This window comes from Limulus polyphemus, unplaced genomic scaffold (assembly GCF_000517525.1).
Source record: "Limulus polyphemus unplaced genomic scaffold, Limulus_polyphemus-2.1.2 Scaffold1781, whole genome shotgun sequence".
Taxonomy (NCBI): domain Eukaryota; kingdom Metazoa; phylum Arthropoda; class Merostomata; order Xiphosura; family Limulidae; genus Limulus; species Limulus polyphemus.
Genome location: NW_013667391.1, coordinates 1952 through 15824, shown reverse-complemented (window position 1 = coordinate 15824; position 13873 = coordinate 1952). Strand labels below are relative to the sequence as shown.

The 13873-nt window shown below is 34.4% G+C and overlaps 1 protein-coding gene across 2 annotated transcripts in view; it reads right to left on the bottom strand.

Moving 5' to 3' along the window:
- The window catches only part of LOC106464918, a 41514-nt gene that overhangs the window by 26305 nt on the left and 1336 nt on the right, over nucleotides 1–13873 (bottom strand). Inside the window, exon 1 of one of the 2 annotated variants that reach the window (XM_022392726.1) lies at nucleotides 10638–10769. The exons of the other annotated variant lie outside the window; for it this stretch is intronic. The gene's annotated coding sequence lies outside the window, so the exon portion shown is untranslated. Of the gene's footprint in view, nucleotides 1–10637; nucleotides 10770–13873 lie in introns of those variants that run through there. 2 annotated transcript variants of the gene reach the window in all.

Below are 13873 nucleotides of genomic sequence, written 5' to 3'. Positions count from 1 at the left end.
GGAAGCACAGCTGTCAGTAACACTGTCAACAGTGAACTGAGGACAACGCAACTGATGTTAATTTTTATAAGTAAGTAGGCTAAGTCCAACTCTGCATTACTAAGCTGGTTATTAATGCTCCGTGCAATGTTGGAATATTGCCAAAAACGTGTAGCACTTTACGGAAGCTATTAAAACGCGCAAGAGCTAAGTTTTCACTTGGTTTTGTTGTGTTTTTTGTTCATAAACTATTCCATACTAGCTGGGGTACCCGTCCCCTGGACGGAAGTTTTGTAAATTCAAGGTTAATGAAGGGTTATCTTAGGACATGAGAAGTTGTTTCCTTTATATGTAATTGTAACAAACACGATCACGCCCATAAAAACTGCAAAACGCAAAAATGTGAAACCGTAAATTTGCATGTATCCTCGCATGGACCCATCAAACCTTCATACCAACTTTGGTGAAGATCCATCAACAGGGGGTGAGGTAATGGTAAAAACCGCAAAAAACGAAAATGCAAAATAGCAAATTTCTATGTACCCCGCATGGACTTAATGAACCTCCATACCTGTGAAGTAGTTACATGGACAGACAACAGACAGTACTGATTTATATATATAGATTTAACATAAAACCCTTGAGCTTAAAATGAAATCTAATATTGTTAGCTTAAGGATTACTATTCCCTTTCGTTAAGAATATTGAATAAAACTATCATACACATTGTTGCTTTCTTGTAAATGAAATACAACTAATAATAGATGTTATTTAGTCAAAGTTTGCATTATGTTTGGATCATGTACTCCGCACTTAGAAGAGACCGGATTCCAATACAATCGCGCGTTTTTTGGAATTCCGAAAATGCGCAGCGCATTATGGTAATATTCCAACAACGCAGAGAATAGTGAATGGAACAAATAATAAAATTTTGTATCTATCAACTAGGGTAGTTCTAATGTCAGCAGTATTTTTTGCAACTTTTGTATTGTGAACTATTGTATGTCAGTCTATAAATATTCAAGTCCATTCGTAAATATTTACATGGTGTTATCATTATTTAACGTTGTGAAGTATAGAGCACGTATCAATAAAAGTTACTTCAGACGTAAAGTGTGTTGATTGAAAATGAATACATGCCCATTTTCTTTTTAACATTAAGATAATCGAAGATCGAAATCAGGGTGGATCTGATTACCAGAAACAGCGTTCTTTTGTTTTAAATTTCGCCTAATGTGAACTAAAAGTTGTTGATATTGTTGCTGGAATATTTCATTAGAACTAAAATGCTACTACAATTGATTTCGGACCAGATAGTCAGAGGTCAGTCACATTTACTAAAAATGAAAATTAAGAAAATAATTCGTCTCCACTCGATAACTAGTGTGCTCGCCGTCCCTAATTTAGTGATAGATTAGAAAGAAGGCAGTTAGCTAACAACATTCACCACTAACTCGCGGGCTACCCTAATCGAATAGCATGATTTGACTGTCATTCTTATAACGCATCCACGACTACAAAATGTGAAACGCGATTCTTTTAGGCGGTAACGTAGCGCGAACCACGGACCTACAGTCGAGCACCCTAACCACTGGACTCTTTAAGAAAGGTAGATTACCGAACCACATTTATTTTTTGAACCTTACTATACTGTGACACAGATTATATATATTTAGTCATCCAAGTTATGCACTCGCAGTTAATATGGAGGAGGCGGGCGATATTCTAACCCCAATAATATACAACAATATCTTATTATCTACGTCGAGTATCCTCTTTCATTTTATAAGTACATCAAAATTTGCTTTACGTAACTGAAAAGGAGGCACAGTGTTCTGGTATTTTTGTATGAATTTGAATATTTTTCCAAGATGTAGATCTTGTTTGATCAATCAACTAATTAAAATGCTTTAGTTTCACAACACACGTGGAATTGAGCTTATCAAGCTTCTGAGCACACAATATACATTAAAACAGTATCATCTGTATGTGGGGGGGGGGATAAACAAATTCCTACCCTGTAATACAGAACACGCTCCCCACGTATAGCCCTTTTATATTTTGAGTGAAAAAATATCCAGAGTAATATGCAAATTTTATACATTACATTTCTGTTAAAACATGATAGAACTTCATAGAGGTAAAAGTTATTGCAAAAAGTCTGGCTCTAAAAATCGACTGTTTTTTTCATATATTTTTATTGCAAAGCTGCTGTTAAAACCCAATTATTTTATTGTACTTGTATGAAAACAATTCTCAATTGTGCAGCCTCCAGCATTCATGGAGGAAACAGTGGCTGTATATCCTGCTACCTTGGAAGGACGTGTTGTGCTCAGTCGTCTAGTTAAATTTGGTTTTGTATTTTATATTATAACAGTGGTTACACACGGTAAGTCTGATAGAGATCACACTCTTACCTACTTTCAACAGCTACAGCTAGGTCGCGTGTTTTGTTTTACCCACCATCATGCTCAAAGTTGAAGTAAAAACGCGGCCTGGCTAACTAATAAATGAATATTTGCTGTAAAATTCATATCAACTCTATAAATGTAGCTACCAGTTTGGCTGCCCAATTTGATTTCATTCCTTTAAGTCACATGCTCGGTCCTTTTTTTTTGGCCGCATCTTTTTTCCACACCTAAGGTGTTATTGATTAAACACTTGTATAACCAGAGACACTTTCCGAGATACGCACCACGAGCAACATTCAGACACTTGTATAACCAGAGGCACTGTGCTTGTGATGTATTGCAAATTATCATCATATGCATCAACTCTATGGCAAGACTGTTTTTTTTTTTATTATGCTAGGACACTGTGTGACAAGTTATGAGTAGTTCTCTCAAAGAGACTAGCAATAAGCAACATACTCTAAAATACAGAGCATGTAACACAATGGAAGTGAATAATCTGACCAATAAAAATACTACCATTAGCGCACGTTTGAAGAATAGAATAACAATCAATTTTCAAGCGGAAACAAATAATCTTGATTTGACTCAAGCTTGCGTAATACATAGAGCAAGCAGCAATAAAATGTAAGTTCGCATTCGAAATCCCAGAACTTCGCTTTAATGCCAAAATCTTATAAGATAATAGTGCCGAACACAAAGTCTGTCAAAGAGTCTTGGAGGTTTTATTAGCATTTTTACCATGGTCTCTAAATCACGAAGAAGATTCGGCATTAACAATTACTCATTTTTTAAAGTTTGTGATGGAGGTGGGAGGGAGAAGTAGTTTGAAATTCGTATACGTCCGGCCAAACAAGTATATATGTACAGTAGTGTGCTAATTCACATCTACGCTTTATTACACCTATCGCTTTTATTTGTTGCGCTATGCATAACCACTGTAGTTTAAACTGTTGTAACAAAAGTCGAAACAGGAAAATTGTTGAATTACTTTATTTATGACTTTATATATATATCCCATTTAATAATTAATTTTATGTTATTCGAAACGTCTAATGTACATAGCAATGAAACATTGTCACGGTACATACTATTGCCTTTTGTTTCTGTACGAGTCATCACTGAAAAAAATTTGGGACTTTCATATAATGAATTTTTTTATGCAGATACAAGTCGATATGTAAATGATTATCATTTTTAAACTAGCGACCAGGATAGTTAATATAATGTCAAAACAGAAAAATTAAGATCATTTGACAGTCAGTTTCAAATCTTTGCATGATACTAGTATGCAATTTAAGAAAAACTGAAAAAGTCCAATAATTCACCAAGTACTGTAAAATACACAATGGACAGATCAATGACCTCAACCGCTGCAAACCGTGGGTATCGCTGTTTCTGGGCCTATTCCAGTATAACACCTACGGCCTGACCCAATACAAATGAACGCCATCTGTGAGCACCGTGCACCACCAGTCTTATTCTAATTATACCAAATCCATGCAGAGTTATTGCCGGCAGCTTGACCTACCCCTTTCAACTATTGCCCCGCTATTCCGACTCTCCTCAAGAAACCGACTGTAGATTGGCCTACAAGCCCTCGACATCCTACTTCCATTGCAAATATATCTCAACTCCAGCCTTTAGTACGACACTTCTCTACAAGCTGTCTATACCTAAACAACTTTCTCTCATGGGCCCATGTTACGTTTTCATCTATTTGCACCACTCCTACAATCTCCTTCATCACTAGCCTATTTTCTACATCTGCGACCCATCCACTGTGCCTACATCCCACTTTGTCTGTGTTAAGGTCAGGCCAGTATTCCCTGATGATCTTATTCTTTGATTCTTTCAACATCATGAAAAAAGCTACCCTTACTAACTTTGTATTCTACCACGAACTATGGAATTAGAAGTGTCACCTTAAAAGTACCTGCACATAGTGCATTGAAATTGAAGCTCCTGGGGGCCCCAAGCCATTTTCTAAGCTTGTTTTTTTCCTTAGCTTCAACCAGGGACAGTTATATTATGTACTTGTAGAGACCACAAAAACTCTTGGTAGGATACCAAAATGAAAACACCACACCTTAAACTTTCCAGGTTGGCCAAATGTTACGATAGTGTCCAATCTTTCACGCAATTGATTCTGCACTATTCTCCCTCTAGCCTCATCTGTGTGGATCACAAAGTACCTCTTACCCAAACCCTTAACAAGTTGTTCAGACATAGTTAGAATCCTTTCACTATCAATGAAAAAATTACATGAGGTGGCCTTGCCCTTCATTATGGCTAAGCTTCTACCTTTCTCAGGCTTACATTTTATGCGACATCATTTTATCAGCTCAAGTCTTGTCTAAACTACATCAGCCTCGGTTTTTACATGAAGATATGAAAGTTATATCATTCATGAATTCCCTCAGTGATGGTAGTTCTTGATTGACACAATCGGTACCCCAGAAATGCATTGGTCTGTCCCTTTGATCACCACCTCCATAGCCAAAACAAAAAGTAGTAATGAAATTGCACATCCAATAGGTATACCTGCTTCCAGTGATTGCCAAGCTGTGGTTAATATCCTAGTAGCAAATCACATCAAAAATTTGTGATAGTACTAGGCCACAATTTCTCGAAGTTTGCCTGGTACCCAAAAATGTTTCAAGTGAAATCAATCATCCTATGAGACAGTGAACCATAAACATTCGCTAGATCTAACCATACTACATTTAGGTCACCCTTCATTTTTTAGCACCTTAAGCTACTGCCTAAATCATGCTGACATGCTCAAAGTCACCCTGAATAGCCTAGGACTCCCACCTTTTACACTGATGTGTATGTACCTATTTTCCAAAAAGGAACTGGTCATTCTATTAGCAAATACATTGAAACAAATCTTACCCTCCGCATTTAATAATGAAATTGGTCCGAACTGTCTCAAGAGCTCAACTTTTTCTCCTTTGAGAATATACACCCCATTCGCTATACACCACACAGATACAGACTTCTTTCATACCTTATCAGGCAACTCTGCCAAGATCACTAAAAGCGCGTGAGCATTTATTTTAAATTGTATAGCGAATTGCAAAGAAAAAAAGCTCAAGAAATCTCCAGTGTATGAAATAATCACCACAAAGTCCAAACCTCAACTTCATAGAACAAATGTAGAAAATGTTAAACTCCATGTTAGACAAAAGTATCAATTGTACTAAAGAAAGCTTCTGGACGTAGCCGCAAGAACAAATGAATCAAAGTACACTGGAGACCTTGAGAAAACATTGACACAATGCCACAAAAATACCAAAGTGTTACTAAAACGATAGGTAGCTACACCAAATACTAGCATTAAAGAAATTTACACATTATTTGTGTACTAATTTTTTAAGTTTCCTGTAAGATTAATTTCTAACAATTGCAAATCCATTTCTGTAGCAGCAAAGCTATATATTTTGTGTAAAGCTCAAAATGACTATTTGCCTCTCTCTCACACACGATATTTATCCAGTTTTGCCTGTTTGCTATTAAAAACAAACAAGTATTTTATTTATACATAAAATTCTGACAGAAAAAAATGTAACGAATAAATCAAAATAATACTTAGTTACAATTATCAGATATTTCTGCACACATACAATACGACTGTAGCAAATGCGTTTGCTTCCAAATGATTAACTCGACGACTGAAATGTCAGTTCTGAATACATGCGTCGCTTCAACTTAAACTCTTAAACTTCTATTTTTGTCATCTCCACGAGACAACATCACAACAATAAGATAGTCTTTTTATTTAAGACTTATCATTAACAAAGACAGAGAAGTTCGTTCCCATTGTTTGCATATATATTTGTTTGTTTAAAAAAATATAACTTATAAATACAGAAATGGAGTATATTTTTGCATTGAATTCTAGTAAATTTAAATTTGAGTATAGTTATTTCATTATTTATAAACTATCAAACAAATCATTGAAAACCCTGATTAAATCTTTTAGGTCTACAATGTAGTAAAGTCGTATGTAAAAATAAAACTGTCAGTTTTTGAAGAATTTAAATTATTTAAACATTCCAAAACTGGAATGTTATATTTAATAATTCAAAAATAATTATTCTGGTTATTTGAAGACTGTACTTATATTTCTTTTTAAAACAAGACATCTAGAACATTGTTAAGCACTATGGAAACATATTTAATGACTGTATTTAAAGAATTAGTAATAAATCTGAATTTCAGAGGATTTTTATGCAATTTTGGAATTGCATATAAAAATGGTAAATACGTACAAGAATAACATGTATAGATATTTCATTCTTAATAGCCTTCTTTAAATTTCTAATAACATTTTTCTTTAAAGTACTTTTAGTAAAAGTACTTGTGTTATTAATTTCATTAAGTAAAATTTGCGCTAATAATATTTTACACACAAAACCAAAATTACAACCAGCTTTATCAATCGGGGTAATAACGAATTGTTTATGAATTTATTTTTGTTTTTTATTTATTCTATTTGTTTAATTAGTAGAAATATTAGGATGGCTTCATTTTATTTCATTTCTTCTTTAAGAAATTTAAGGGTAACTGCCTTCCCATAACTGGCTATAGACGGTGAAAAGCAGTAGAAGCTAGACGTTGTGGGTGTAAGCACTCAGCTTCGTACCCTTATTTGATAGTTTTTTGTTTTTATTATGATTATCCATGACGGCTGACTAGATTGACATCGGCGTTTGGATTTTGACTGATAGATGGAATATCCCTAACACATTTGGGTGATATTACCACAGACATTATCTGTTATGAAAATAAGTTGACAACATGGACAATATATGCAGTATAGAGGTCACCTGACTGGATATTGCTTCACAGTCTGATATAGGTATCTTGGTACCCCGGGGGTTAATTTAATATGGGGCCGCTTTCTTCAATTAAGATAGCTTCTTTTATTTTGTGTTTATTCATGTTAGGTTCTTTGTTTAAAATTACAATGTTTTGTATGAATATACCGTGGTTTTTTGAGTTGAAATGGTAGTAAACGTGGGAGGTTTATTTTATTATGTTTAGTGAATCTGGTTTCCAATTTTCTACCTGTTTCTCCCACGTAAAATTCTGGACAGTTATTGCATGTTATTTTATAAATGATGTTGGAAGTTTTAATACATGTCTAGTTTGTCTTACCTCTCCCATCACGTGGCATGAGCTATTTTCGTCTAGAGACGCTGTAAACACTAAACAACCATGGCCCACTAACCAAAAAGAAGGTTAATCACTGCGCAAATCACTTCCCCTTCCTCCCCGTCCGACATTGTGACGTTACGCAGTGAAAAGTATCGGCTCGTGCCTTGCACAAGTTGAACAAGAGTACAAAGTGTCATGACAACAAACTCACTTTCAAACTAATAAAGTTTAGAGATGGTTTTAATGGGTAACAGAAAAAATGTTATTACAAGTTTAACATAGAAACAGATGGACAGTGTTTCGAAGAAGTTTTGTTATAGTGTCTCTTATCCGTATTGTGTTTTAGGTCTTATCTAGACCACGGACAGTCAGGTATGTTGTTTAGGTCTTATCTAGACCACGGACAGTCAGGTATGCTGTCGACCTCTTCCTCCGTCTTTTGCAGCGGTTGATGTACTATTACTGGAAAATACCGGTCTGTATTAGTATATGTGGGTCATGGCTTGTAGCCCGCACACGTGTACAACCTCTGACCCCTTTCAAGACCATGTATGTAATACACGAGTATTTATCGTGTAGTCATCACTATTTTGTTATTCGGTTTGCGATAGTCTTTCACACTGCGAACAGTTCCAATGATGAGCATTTGCCTTCACTGTTTTAACCAACTAAAATAAAACCAGGGTTTGTGCCCAGGGCTTGAATTGTGTAAAGTTATCAAATGGAACTCAGTTTCACCTCCCCTATGAGGCGGGGAGTCCGAGAACCGCCAGTCTCTTACTTCGAATATTTAATGATGTCACAATGTATGTTGACACAGAAACGTAACTCAAATGTAGAAGAATCGCATGTCGCAAAGTGGGTCTACAATGAAGTTGACCTGCATAAACGATATGAACTAGCAAGATTGTGATGAATTATTTTTAAATTTACGTATGTCCTTAGAAATTCTACAATAGAAACATTTCCATAAAAATTTCTAACAACAGAAGCGTTTTCACAACCATTTCTTACAACAGGAACAGCGCTCCGGTTCGCTGCTCCCTCAACTCAAGCCTTTTGGGGGAGTATAGGATTATAAGAGTGATAGTCAAATCCCACTATTCGGGGTCTTGTACTGGTTTACGCTACCTAGCAGAATACTTAGCTTACAGAGTTAGAGATCAAGATAGATTTAAGATAAAGTTTAAATCCACAATAACGAAACAATATTAGATTTATATTGATACAAATTTCGACACTTTCACGTGTTGTCTTCAGTCCAACGTTGGACAGCTACTATAAAGACAGATCTGTAGGTACTCCTATTGACTAAGAAGCAACGTTGTATGAAAAATGTTTCTCAAGATTGGATTAATCGCTTATCAAGAGGATAACTTCTACATATGATGGAAGTCACTTTGGAGGTTTCAACAAGGGAAATAATTCAAACCGCGATCCAGATTTTATAAAAAAAAACAAAAAAAACACTTACATGTAGTAAGAATATTTGTTCAAAAATTAATGCATGTTAAGATAAAAGAAATACATCGTAGAAGTACTAATAAAATGACAGAGATTATATATATATACAAACACACAAATATAAACTCAAACGAAAGGCCCGATAGTCAGAGATTTTTTTGGTTTTCGCAATAAAAGTCAAAATTAAATGAATATAATAGGTTAATGCAATCTCATATGAGAAGTTTAAAGGGCACAACTTTGCAGGGGTTCGGGGGGGGGGCAGCCACCCGACAGCATGAATCATTCAGAAATGTTTGAATCGACACTGTAGTCTACAGTTCGTTGAATTGACTCGGTGTCAAGATAATTTTACTGACTGGAAGCTTTGAACATGTTTAATGGGTCTGGCATATAACATTTGTTGTCCCAGCACTATGGAATAAGAATCTTGAATATCCATTATCTCATAAGAGCTAGAATCTATAATCCAATCCTGAAGCATTAATATGGGGGCTCTGTAGCTAACATTATACATGCGTACAACAAAATAACATTAGGGAATTGATGATAAACATTATCCACCCAATGATTAAGAAATTGCAACCTTTTAGATCATATCCTGGTGTGTTTTGTCTTAAAATTTTAAAACTTAACCCAACAATCAATTTAACTGTTACAAAAAAAAACAAAAACATGCATCTTCAGATTATCGGGCCTTCGGAGTAATGGACTGTCACCAAAGAAAGTCATGTCACTGTATTAAAACAATGCGTTTAGTTGCTGGAATCGTAAATGTTTCGTTTCGTTTGTTTGTTTGTTTGTTTGAAGTTAAGCACAAAGCTACAAAATGGGCTATCTATGCTATGCCCACCACGGTATCGAAACCCGTTGTAAGTCCCCGGACATACCGCTGTGGGTAACCGTAAATGTCTACTGATCATTTCAAGACAACAGTTGTAATTATTTTTGTTGTTTATTAGTTAAACAGTTACTAAGAATATTAAGTGTCATACCTCTAAGCATTTCTTAAATTCATAGTAGAAAATATTTTTTATGCTGAAGTTTTTACTTACTGAAAACCGTCTGATAAAATAGTACCACTGAGTATAACACAAGGTTTTTTTCATATACATTTCAATATATCATCGTATTACTGTGACAGAAATGCTATTTCTTTTTGAGCTAATTTACAAATTGATGTTATGCGCAGTTACGATGAGAGTATGCGGAAGTGAGACATTGTTTTCAATTATTCGACCATTTTAAACAATCATTTCTCACGGTGTTCTAAAATGTAATTTAATAATTTGTTTTTTTAACCATTTATCATCTCCTGGTAATTAGAAAAGAAATAGACAAAAATCAGGGGAGAAATTCATCGTTTACCTGTTGAACTATCCAAAATTCGTTGCTTTATTTCTGCAGTTGTATATCGTTTTAACCATTATATCATAAACATGAAAAAAATCAACTATGCTTTCCCTTGGTAAAGATGTTTCCCTCCATATCATCCCAGAAATATCAAAGCAGTGACTATCAGACTAGTTCCAAAGTTTATCCAAAATAAACTTTATGTATTGCATACTTTAATCTGTACACTACTTATGTGTATATCAAGATGAATAAGTCACTTACCTGAAAGCAGTAGTCCTAAAAACCTCAAGCAAGAGAGTTTAGTGCGCAACTAAAATGGCACTCACTGAAAACCTTGTGTTTCAAGAAGACGTCAGAACTGATATCCTCGTCCCCTAGTTATTATGTGGGACAGTGACCTTGATGGCATGCTTTTAGTGGTTTTCCCCGCGGCTGCTATACTATGAGCATTCTCACAACAAACAGATCTTGAGTTAATCGTTTTCACAAATTATGCGTTGTATTTTCCGACTTGTCAATTTTGTTGTATTTGTAACGACACCACTTCTCCAAGTTATGGAGACTACGATACATACCAATGCTAAAGTGTACTTGAAACACAGAACTTTTAGTTGAATAAATATGACGTCACAAAAATAATTTTATCGTGAAATCATAAACCTCTTTTAGTGGTTTTGAAACTACGTGGAAAAAACCATAACAGTTAAAAAATTACAAAAGAAAAACATCCACATAGAGAATGACATTGCTACCGCAATGAACGAACAACAACAAAAAAGACCAGAAATACAATAAAAATCTTCAACAGTTAAGATATTAAAAATAATGCAACATCAAATCTAATCTCTAAATTCCAACTTTGAACCACAGAAAGAATTGAATCCCTGCGTCTTGCCCCTCCATGATAGACGGACTACTGTGCAAAGGTACACAATGGGCTATCCGAGTTTTGTCCACGGCATGTATCGAACCTAGAATTATTAGTGCTATTGACTCTGAAGCTCATAGCTTGAACTTTCTAATAAAATACAAGGGGGGTGCAGCACATTTGTTGGTGGTGTTAGGAGAATGTAATGGTTTGGGTCAACGTTTTATGATAAACTTATTTTAAACATTTTAGTAAGTACTGTGGTTAATTTTTGTTTGTTTGAAGTTAAGCACAAAGCTATACAAAGGGCTATTTGTGCTCTGCCCACCACGGGGATCGAAACCATAATTAAAAACATACACTCGTTAACACTGGCTTTATATTATTAACATAATTTAACATAACCGAATTCGTGGTTTCTACATTACTTTGTGTTGAGTCTTTTGTTTTTATTATAAGTCTGAATCTAACATACAATATATGATATCACATATTACTGTTCATGATAGCGGCCAAAATAATTAGTTTTATGTGAAAACTTAATAATAAGGAAGAATGATTGATTATTTGATAAAACTTCACTACACGACTATCTTTCTAGATGTAATTTTTTAAAGAAAAGTTCAAATATCTGTGGTCTAAACATCTTATAATAATATTAAATTTAATTAATATGAAACAATTACGATACAAGTACATCACTATGGAAGACGCTGTACATCTTTTTTACTGTCATTTTAGCTTGTTATGTGGTTGTTATGGAGACCAGACTGGCTAGTTGCAATGTTTCTACCGTCAGGTATTAAAATTAAATTTGCTTCGATGAAGAGTAAACCAAACTTCAAGAATAATCCTTATAACTGCTGATTGCTTTAACATTGGTAACACCTGGAATTTTGTTGGGCATAACCATGAAAATGACGAAATACTCAAACTGGTTTTTAAACACGTGGATACATTATACCTTAGACTGGCAAAAACCCAATTACAGCATGTGTTTATTCCAAAACAACGACTCTTTCTCTCCTGGGATTTATTTTAAAAGTATGTATTCAAGGTGTCCATTATTTTATGTTATAAAAACATTTCCTGGTGGTCTTAGTACGTGATTAGTTGTTTCCAGTTTAATTTGAGCTCGTGTAATATTTTTAGGTCATTAATGCATAGGTTCAAACACTGTGTCCAAACGAAAATTACTTTCAGTTGTGTTTTATAACAGTTGTACCATCCCCAAGCCTTGACCTACTTCGGTCAAGGATTACAAGAAGGTCAATCACAAATACTAAGAGGATTACTAGTGTATTTGAAAACAAAAGAACAATTATAATAGCTGTGAGACAGAGAAAATGTGGTTAAAGATTCAGTCATCTTTTCCTGCGAGGTATAATCTGGTTTAAACCAACTATCGTTGTTTGATTGCTTCACTCATCACTAACTAGTCTAACCTGTCCTACCCTTTGTGCAATATCAATCCACTTCATATGGTCGCTAGATAATACGTTTTTCCTTAAATTCGGGGAGTTTAGGCCAGTAAATTTGTAACATTGTTTTTCATAAATAATGTAATTTTTCAGGTATCATTCAACTGATTTTTTAGTTTATCTCACCGATCATTTCAACTGTTTAATATTATAACATTAAAAATTTGTGGGAATAGCACACAAAATATATATTGAACTGTTAACGGGGTTAGAAACTTCAGAAATTACATATACAAGTACTGAGCCGACTTTATCTAAAATAAAAAAAATCGCAAGAAAAGTTATAACTAACATCGTTAACAGTGAGGGTAAGTAACCTAGCTTACCCAACTCATGAAACAATGCATTCCAATCTTTACAAGTAAGAGTATGGTATATTTAATTTGCTAAACTCATTAACAGAATGAGTTTTAAATTCTAGTTTTGCTCTAAGGTAGCTTGCTCTAATCTGAAATTGACATTAATCTAAATATTTCATCGCAAATTTTTCTAACGTTAACTTTTTAAATCCTAACGACAAGAATAATTAACTCACTTACTCAAACTAAGCTTGTTTCATTCTGTTATCAATTAAACACTTCATAACAAATATCCGCTGCACTTCCGAACGGAAGTCCGTGTGTACATAAAATAAGTGGTCTTGATATAATTATAAGAACTTATGAGTGAAAGTAAAGGAAATGTAAGATATCAACCTCACTATATCTACTATATCCAGGGTAGACAAGATCTTTCACCAATACCAGGGCTCACAAGGCCAGTTGGGGTGCAATTTCAGCTTGAGTTCGCACGATACGAAGAAAAAAAATAACGCAATAACACACACTTGATTAGCGAAAAAATGTCGAAGTTGTATTTTTGTTTCTATTCAGAACACTTGTGAGAATCCAGAAGGAGGGATTTTCCAACACATGAACTTTTAAAGCAATGATGTATTATTACTAATAACAACACAGATTAATTATGGTAATTTTAAATCATTCACGCTAAATCATCACTAAGAGGACACTTGCTCTATTATTACTAATAACAACACAGATTAATTATGGTAATTTTAAATCATTCACGCTAAATCATCACTAAGACACTTGGAAATTTTCCTTTTCTGAGAATATATAAAAACTATGAGAAATAAAAAAAAACTTTAT